The sequence below is a fragment of the Stegostoma tigrinum genome, chromosome 30 (assembly GCF_030684315.1).
Source record: "Stegostoma tigrinum isolate sSteTig4 chromosome 30, sSteTig4.hap1, whole genome shotgun sequence".
Lineage (NCBI taxonomy): Eukaryota > Metazoa > Chordata > Chondrichthyes > Orectolobiformes > Stegostomatidae > Stegostoma > Stegostoma tigrinum.
The window spans coordinates 3,919,988-3,929,997 of NC_081383.1; the positions used below are offsets into that span (position 1 = coordinate 3,919,988).

General features: G+C 43.2%; 1 protein-coding gene across 1 annotated transcript in view; it reads left to right on the top strand.

Annotated features, from left to right (window-relative positions):
• The window catches only part of pgpep1 (pyroglutamyl-peptidase I), a 48,508-nt gene extending 40,977 nt beyond the window's left edge, over positions 1-7,531 (top strand). The window contains exon 6 of the mRNA XM_048559513.2: positions 7,488-7,531. The gene's annotated coding sequence lies outside the window, so the exon portion shown is untranslated. The remainder of the gene's footprint in view (positions 1-7,487) is intronic.
• The last annotated feature ends 2,479 nt before the right edge of the window (positions 7,532-10,010 follow it).

Below are 10,010 nucleotides of genomic sequence, written 5' to 3' on the forward strand. Positions count from 1 at the left end.
CCAAGCCATTAACAAATAATGTGAATAATTGAGGCACTAACACAGATACCACTGGTCAACATCCTGCCAATTTGCCCTCAATTCCATGGGCTTCTACCTCGTTAACAGTCTCTTATGTGGGGCTTTATCAGATATTCTCTGGAAGCCCGTACAAACAACATCCATAAACATTCTCCTATCCACTACCTTGGTCTCCTCTTCGAAAAATTCAATGAGATTTGTCAGACGTGACCTACTTGTCATGAGTCCATGCAGTCTCTCCTTGATTAACTGAAAATTTCAAGGTGCTCAGTTATACCATCCTTGATTATAGACTCCAACAATTTCCCCACCACAGATATTTGGCTAACTGAGCTGTAATTCCCTGGCTTTCCTCTTTCACTCTTAAAATATGGATTGATGTTTAATTTTCCACTACAGAGGATGACTCCTGTATCTAGCAAACTGGAAGATTATATTTAGGGTATTTACAATGTGCTCCCCTACTTCCTTTAACACCTTAGGACATAAACCTTCAGGTCCCATGGATTTATCACCCTCACTTTTTTTAACTTCCTCATTACTGATGTTTTACTTCGGTCAATTTTATTCAGTCCCTGTTTCTGGTCCACTATTAATTTCCGCAGGACCTATGGCAGGCTAGCTGCTTCTATTTACAGCAGAGAAGTAATTATTTAACATGTCTTCCATTTCCCCATAGATATTGATAATATCCTCACTTTAGTGGGCCAATCTTGCTCCTGACCACCTGCTTTCCGTATATATAACTATAAAATATTCTCATTTATTTTGATGGCCCTGGCAACTTTCCTTACATTTTCTGTTTTAATAACTGTTTATAAGCTGCTTTATGGCACGCTACTGGTCTTTGTTATTTTTCCATTCAGCAGAATATCCTTTTTTGTAAACACATTCTTTTAGTTTCACATTGTCCCTTGTACAAGGGACAGTCTATAAAATGCACTGCAGTAACTCAGATTCTCTCATCAGGATCTTCTGCGCAACCAGTCTTTGTGGTGGTAGAGGTTAAATTTTGAAAGATGTTGGTGAGCTGTTACAGTGCATCTTGTAGATAGTACGCACTGCAGTCACTGGAGAATATGTTGCACTAATTTTGAAGAGACCTAACGCAGAGGTGCCAGGGTGGCACAAAGCTGTTCAGCAGCTAGGCACTAGTTGGTGCTAGGAATCTTCTTGACCGGAAGGATTGACTTGCGTTGTCTCCAAACATTCTGGAATGTCTGGCATTTTATTTCTGATATTCAACACATCCACATTGAACCAGGAATAGACCATTCAGCCCTTTGAGGCTAGCACAGTTAGATCATGCCTGATGAACCACTCCAACCCCACTTTTCCGTATTCCTTTGTTATTGGTCAACAAAAATCTATTCATGTCTTGAGCATGTTTGATCATTGAGCTTCCTTGGTGGAGAATTCCAAAGTTTCATCTTCCTCTGAAGAAATTTGAACAGTCTGCCTTTGTTCTGTGGCTGCTGACCTTGGTTCTAGGAGACCACGGAGCTGTTGTCAATGAGAGAGAGACGGGCGACTTGGTGGTTTAACCTAAGCATTACCACACCTCAGGCTAGGGGAGATGTTGAAGGCGAGTCCTTCATGGGGAACTGATGCTATTGGCATCATTGCATCATAAACCAGCCATTTAGCTAACTGAACATCCTAACTCATCCATAACGTCACAATTCTGAATGCCTCAATGAGATCGTCCCTTATTCTTAACTGCAAAAAATATGCAAACAGTCTCCCTGACCCCCCCTTCTCATCCTGCGATCAGGTGATCTTGGTACAGAAGTGATATCGTCAATCAACGAATTGGAAATATTTTCCCATTTGAAAAAACAGTGCTTCATAGTAACAAAGCATTTTACACCAAATCACTGAAGGGAAAAGGTAGGACAGGTACCTGAAAGCTTGGACAAAGAGGTACATTTGAGCACCTTTAAATATTGCTGAAAAAGATACATCTTGTTGAAGCTTTTTGTCTCACTGCCCATGTAAGATGAAGCCAACATTTAAAGCCGTACAAGAACAGCGCTCAGCTGATTGGTTAACAAGTAAAAGTAAATCTCTGAGGACAACAGTCCTGCTCATTCATCGAAGAGAGGTGACTGGTGCTGACTTTAACATGTGGGCCACCATGTCTCAAGTGAGGGAGAGGTCTCGAAGATAACTTCAGAATTTAACCCGTGCTGTTGGTGTCACTCTGCATTGCAAACCAGCTCACTGACCTCTGAGGAAAGGGAGTCTCTGGTGGAAATGTTGCCATGGAGAATTCAACAGTTAATGATGATTGAGAGTTATCTCTCTGGCTAAGTTTCAATGTCAACCAGCCTTTGAAAATGTTTAGTAAAAGCATTATCCTGAAAAATAGACCTGTGCATGACTCATACCTATTTTGTTGATTTGGAACATCTGCAGTGTGTATATATGTGATCTTTGCCAAGAAAGGAGCCCTGTGTATTGGTAGATACAAGTTCTAGTGGACCTGTGTGAGCCATTAATCAGGAATCAACCCATGCTAACCTCTCTCTCAATACCAGTGCTGCTTTTCTCACATTATGGTTGCTTTTGTGAATTGATGAGTGCAAGATGCAAAGCTCTAACAAAATGTTTTCTCTCTCCTGCAATTTCTGTTTCACCAAATAACTTCTGAATGCCTAAAAGATGAGAGGGAGGGATGAGGTTAAGAACAAATAAATAAGGATGTGTTTGCAAATAGTGGGAAAATGAAAAGTGGGAATGTGCTCATAGCTTGAATGGCAATCTCAGCGTTATGAGGTTGGCAGAGTTTGGAGAGACTGAGGAGAAGCCATGGAGCGATTTGCAAACAAAGATGGATGTTTTTAAAGTGAAGCTATTGGGGAAACAGGAACCAATTGTACAAGTAACAATCGTGGTGGGTAAGGGGAACTTGTGGATGTGATGTACCTGGATTCCTAAAACGTATTCAATAGGATATCACATCAAAGTTTAATACTCCAAATAAGAGCTTACAGTCTAGAATGTTATACATTGGACTTTGGAAAAGGATTGATCATTAACAGGAAGCCATTATCGATTAAATAGTTGGTTTTCAGGCATGCAAGCTGTGACCGGCAGAGTGCCATCATGACCAGTGCTGGCTCCAAAATATTTACAATCAGTATCAATGACTTGGCTGAGAGGACCAAATATCTGGATGCATAATTTGCTGATGACACCAAAAAAGGTAAGAAAGTACATTGTCTAGAGGAGCAGAAGAGTCTAGGGGGCTACAGATAGGTTGTGAGTGGGTAAAAAAGAAATGGTGCATGGGGTATAATGTAGGAAAATATACATTTGCCCAGTTTGGTAAATAGAAAATCATCATTGAATTAGTAAGTGAAGCAGAACACCCAGGTCCTGGTACATAAATAATACCAAGTTAGTTTTGCAAGTTCAGCAAGTGATTTTGGAAAGCAAATGTAACATTGGTGCTTATTGCAAGGGGAATGGAATAGAAAAGTAGGGAGTTTTTAGACAGCTGTACAGGATGTTGGTGAGATCACATGGTGAGCTGTGCACAATTTATTTAACAAAGGATATAAGCATTAAAGACAGTTTAAAGAAGATTCTGTCACTTCTGGGATGAAGGACTTACTTTTCAAAGATTGTTCTTTTACACATCAGAAGTTAGAATGAGAGGTGATCTTGCTGAAATGTATACTATCATGAGGGGTCAGAATAGGGTCAGCCAAGTGAAGGTGTTTCCACTCTTAGAGAGGTTGGTTCTCAGCAACGTCCCCTTTGAGATGGAGATGAAAGGAAAGGTTTCTCTTGTAAGGTTGGTTGTGCAATTTCCTTCTCTGGAAAGAAATGGAAGCTTGGTTATTAAATTGGCTCAAGGCATTGTTAGATTTTTTGATAGACAAGAGTGTCTGGGGCTACAGGACACAGATTGGAAAGTGGAATTGAGAAAATAACCAGATCAGAAATAATTTTATTGCATAGCCAATGCTACTCCTCGGTCTAACATTCCAATGTAGATCAGAAAACACAAATGATGGACAAATAATTATCCAGCATGAGAAAACACACTAGTGATCCTGACAGCAAGTGTTGTGGAGAATCGCCAGGCGACAGAATTCTTCAAGAAGTTAAATTTTTATTTGCAAACAAAAGCTGTGGCAAAAAGAAAATGGCTTTCCGATCGCCCTTGACCTTTGGGGCTTTTTTTAAAATATCTTTTTAGTTGCCATGATTTTCTGAGGTTATCAGCATAACCAATTGTGTTAGGTCATGTTATACCTCTAAAGCTATGCAGCAGACCAATTATGTTAGCTCATGTTATCTTTCTAAAGCTGCAAGTCTTCTGAATCACTTTCTGCCACAGTGGTTTTCTACTTTTTAATCCCCTGCCACAATGGTCTTCTACTTCAAACTTAACCTATTACTTTATGCCATCTTGGTTTTTAACATTTGTTTACATGTCACGTGATTTGACTAACCTAATCATATTATGCTACCATTGTTTTCTATTCTTATGATTCTATGTATCACTCTATGTATCACTTCATCTGCTAGTATCTTATTGCCTTTTATTTTCCATACAAATCACTCAAATTGCTTTTAATGTAAATTTAAGTCCATGTAGCTAGACTGCTCTTTACTATTGTACGTTGTAGCAAATGGAACAGGGCAGGAGTCCAGGCTGAAAACAGGAAAAAACATTAGGTTTGAAAGGAGGAAAGAGCTGCCAGTCAGATATTCTACTTAAATAAAGCAATGAACGTGACTCGTGATCTGATAGTACTCTAACACTGGGCAGAGGGGTTGCAGCTGCTTTTCCTGTTCGTCATGTTGGTTGAACATTGTGAATTGTTGGGGGAGGTGTAAAAACTACAGGCCTTGCGTTTTTTAAAAAAAAATCTTTAGGACTTGCTTTCAGCAAAAAATGGGAAAGTAATCACTGGCATTTGCCAAGTTCTCAGGTGCCCACAATCATCGATGCAGCTGTCTGACTGTCTCTTGTTAATGAGAATGAACTAATAATCAATTGTTAATCAGGAATTTATTAACTTGGTGTGTTAGTTTAGTTAAAACATTACAAGTGTGTCAGCAGACATTACAATAAGTCAGCTGACTTTTGTGTGTGTTGCTTGCAATCCCACTACAGACCACCAGGAAGAGTCACAATGTTGTTTACAGCAAGAACATGAAATTCTTAAGATAGTTCACCTTTAAAAACAAGAAACACATACCAAATTCTGGATGAACTATATGCCAATAGATGCAAGTCCTGCCAACTTCCCATTCTGTGTAAATAGGCTGCCAACTCTGGGTAGATTCTTGAGGTTTCAATGATTGTCTTTGCCCCATTTCAAGGTCACTTGATATGTTCATTCCAGCACTGCCTCACCCCTGCTCTTGCAGCAGATCTCCTAGCATGTCCATCTTCCTACATTAAACAGAAGAAAATGTTTCTCTAATTTCAAATGTTTAAATTCTCACGTGCAGCAAGTGTGTCACTGGTGGAACCAACACTTTTTGTCTATCTCTATTTGCCCTTGAGAAGGTGGTGGTGAGCTGCCTTCTTGAGCCGCTGCGATCCACAATGCCCTTTGGGAGGGAATTCCCGCATTTTGACCCAGCGTCATTTAAGGAATGGCAGTACATTTCCAAGGCTGGATGGTGAATGGCTTGGAAGGGAGCTTTTAGGGGGTGGTATTCTCCTGTATCTTCTGCCCTTGCCCTTCTGGATGGAATTGGTCATGGGTTGGAATGTGCTGTCTAAGGATCTTTTAGTGAATTTCTGCAGTGCACCTTATAGAGAGTACACACTGCTGTTACTGAGCGTCTGTGGTCGAGGGAGTGGATGGGACCACATTAAAAACAATCAGGTGAATGATTTGTGACTGTCAATCAAATGTAACGCCCTATAAAACATTTTTATAACTAATCTCCGAGGGTGGAGTACCAAGTAGCTCTGTCTCTCCAGAGTCTGATTTTTGGAGCAAGTTTTGGAGATTCCAGGGCAATCCTGGACTGTTGGCAAACCCAGTAGTTAATGAGCATTTCTTTCAGCACTGCTAGGCGCTGACTGAGCTCAGCTACAGCACTGCTGTCAAGCCAGTAGTTCCCTGTATGACAACAATGACGACACAGCAAAAATTCTTCGTTAGCTCAAATGTTTTTCAAATATCCTGCACAGCTGATAGTCACACAGCACAGAAACCGAGCTTTCAGTCCAACCAGTCGACGCTGACCATAATCCCAAACTAAACTAGTGCCACTGGCCTTCATGTGGAAATATCCCTCCAAACCTTTGCTTATACTTATCGCAATGTCTTTTAAATGTTGTAAGTGTGCTCATATCCTCAAACGCCATACGTGAACCAAGCGCTGTGTAAAAAGTTTGCCCGTTTATATATATTATTGTAAAATCTCCTCTCTCATTAAAAATACGCACCTCTTCCCCCACCCCCATAAAGTCATACAGCACAGAAACAGACCCTCTGGTCCAACTGGTCCACTCCAAACACATACCCAGACCAAACTAGTCCCACCAGCCTGCTCCTGGCCTGTATTTACCCAAACCTTTCCTATCCATGTACTTATCCAAATGTCTTTTAAACACTGTAATTGTACTCTCACCCACCACTTCCTCTGGAAGTTCACACACAAACCACCCTCCATATAAAAAAAATCGTGCCACTCATCTTTCTTAAATCTCTCTCCTCTCACCTTAAGGATGTGCCCCCTAGTCTTAAAATCCCCCATCTGATGGAAAAGGCAACTACCATTAACGGTAGGTAAACCTGTCAATATTTCATAAACTTCTATCAGGTTGCTTCTCAACATCCTACGCTCCAGTGAGAAAAGTCTATCCCTATCCAGCCTTTGTTTATAACTAAAATTTTCCATACCAAGCAACATCCTGGTAAATCTCTTTTGAACCCTCTCCAGCGTGGTAATCTTGGTCCTATAACTGGGCAACCAGAACTGTACTCCAGAAGAGGCCTCATCAATGTACTGCACAACCTCACCATAATATCACAATTCTTATCCTCAAAGGACTGAGCAATGAAGACATCTCTGGCTCCTGTTTGTTTTATCAAAATGCAATACCTTGCATTTATCGAAATTGAACTCTAAATGCCATTCCTTAGGCCATTGACACATTTGATCAAGATCCCTTTGTAATCTTGGATTACCTTCTCCACCACTACTCTGCCCTTGAGCCAATTAAGCATCCAATTGGCAAGCTCACCCTGAATCCCATGTGACCTAACTTTACTGATTAGGCTGCCATGTGGAACCTTGTCAAAGGTTTTACTAAGATCGAGATAAACAATGCCGACTGCTCTGCCATCATCAATCTTTACAGTAATTTCCTCAAAAAAACTCAATCAACTTTGTGAGACATGATTTTCCTCTCTCAAAACCATGCTGCCCATCCCCAATCAACATTTGCCTCTCTAAATATCCACAAATCTTATTTTTTTTAGAATCGCCTCCAACAACAGGATCCACAACTGAAGTCAGACTCGGCGGTCGTTCATATATAAATGCAAGTTTTGTTCCTTAACCACTGCATTGTGTTCGCTGTGGGTTTGGTCAGAACCATATGCCTCCAGATTTCATCACCAACAGTGAAGTTACTGCACTCTCTCGGCGCTGGCCCTCCGACAGCGCGGCGCTCCCAAAAGGTGGCAGAGTGAGTCTCAGAGATAGCACGGTGTAGAGCTGGATGAACACAGCAGGCCAAGCAGCATCAGAGGAGCAGGAAAGCTGATGTTTCGGGCCTAGACCCTTCTTCAGAAATGGGGGAGGGGAAGTGGGTTCTGAAATAAATAGGGAGAAAAGGGGAGGCAGATAGAAGATGGGTGGAGAGGAGACAGACGAGTCAAAGGGGCAGGGACGGAGCCAGTAAAGGTGAGTGTAGATGGGGAGGTAGGGAAGGGATAGGTCAGTGCAGGGAGGATGGACAGGTCAAGGGGGCGCGATGTCGCTAGTAGGTAGGAGATGGGTTTGGGGCCTGAGGTGGGGGGGAAGGGATAGGTGGGAGGAAGGACAGGTTGGGGAGTTGGGGACGAGCTGGGCTGGTTTTGGGATGCAGTAGGGAGAGAGGAGATTTTAAAGCTTGTGAAGTCCACATTGATACCATTGGGCTGCAGGGTTCCCAAGCGGAATATGAGTTGCTGTTCCTGCAACCTTCCGGTGGCATCGTTGTGGCACTGCAGGAGGCAGTGGGGGGGTATTGAAATAGTTCATGACTGGGAGGTGCAATTGTTTAGTGTGAACTGAGCGTAGGTGTTCTGCAAAGCAGTCCCCAAGCATCTGCTTGGTTTCCCTGATGTGGAGGAGGCCACACCATGTACAGTGGATACAGTATACCACATTTGCAGATGTGCAGGTTGAACATCTGCTGGATGTAGAACGTCGTCTTTGGGCCTGGGGTGGGGGTGAGGGGCACCGTGTAGGGGCAGGTGTAACACTTCCTTGTAGTTGCAGGGGAAAGTGTCGGGTGTGGTGGGGCTGAAGGGGAGTGTGGAGCTGACGGGGGAGTCACGGAGAGAGTAGTCCCTCTGGAAAACAGGTAAGGGTGGGGAGGGAAAAATGTCTTTGGTGGGGTCGGATTGCAGATGGTGGAAACGTCGGAGGATGATGCTTTGGATCCGAAGGTTGGTGGGGTGGTACGTGAGGACGAGGGGGATGCTGTTTGGTTGTTATTGTGGGAAGGGGGTGTGAAGGATGAGTTTTGGGAAATGCGGGAGACATAGTTGAGGGCACTATCGACCACTGCAGCGGGGATGTTGCGGTCCTTGAAAAACGAGGACATCTGAGATGTACGGGGAATGGAATGCCTCATCCTGGGAGCCGATGCAGAATTGGCAATAGGGGATGGCATTTTTGCAGGAACGTGGGTCGGAGGATGTGTATTCTAGGTAGCGGTGGGAGTCGGTGGGCTTGAAATGGACATCAGTTTCTAGGTGGTTGCCAGAGATAGAGACAGAGAGGTCCAGGAAGGTGAGGGATGTGTTGGAGATGGCCCAGGTGAACTTGAGGTTGGGGTGGAAGTTGTTGGTGAAGTGGATGAACTGTTCGAGCTCCTCGTGAGAGCACGAGGCGGCACTGATACAGTCATCGATGTAACAGACGAAGAAGTGGGGTTTGGGGTCATGTAGTTGCAGAAGATGAATTGTTCCATGTAACCTACAAAGAGGCAGGCGTAGCTTGGGCCTATGCGGGTAACCATGGCCACCCTCTTTGTCTGTCGGAAGTGGGAGGAATCGAAAGAGAAGTTATTGAGGGTGAGGACGAGTTCAGCTAGGTGGATGATGGTCTTGGTGGAGGGGGACTGGTCAGTCCTGCGGGACAGGAAGAAGCGGAGGGTCTGTAGGCCATCTTCATGGGGAATGCAGGTGTATAGGGACTGGACACCCATAGTGAAGATGAGATGTTGGGGACCAGGGAATTGGAAGTTCTGGAGGAGATGGAGGGCGTGGGTGGTATCACGGATGTAGATAGAGAGTGCCTGGACCAAGGGGGAGAAAATAGAGTCCAGATAGGTGGAGATAAGATCGTTGTTGCAGGAGCAAGTGGACACAATGGGTTGACCAGGGGAGGCAGGTTTGTGGATTTTGGGAAGGAGATAGAAGTGGGTTCAGTTTGGATTATGTGATCAAGAGTCTGGAAAAAGGTCTGAATTTGTAAGCATCCCATTCGGAAGCTGTCCTGCGTCCAGAGAACAAGCAGGTCCAAGACAAGGTCCCCTCGTCAATGTTAGATGACAGTAATGTGAGGAAAACACAGGGTAGCAAGAAAAGTTGTTTTATTCCAAGATATAAAACATACAAATTATTTCTTTACATTTTAAAAATTATTCTGAATACATGATTCTAGTTTTCCCTTAATAATAAGGGTCATAAGAATTCATTTTCTTTTCCTTTTCATAGTGAAGTCTCCGATGACAGAAGTGCTAGATCCCTGGGGAGTTCAGGCTTCAGTTGGATGTTTTCAACCATACA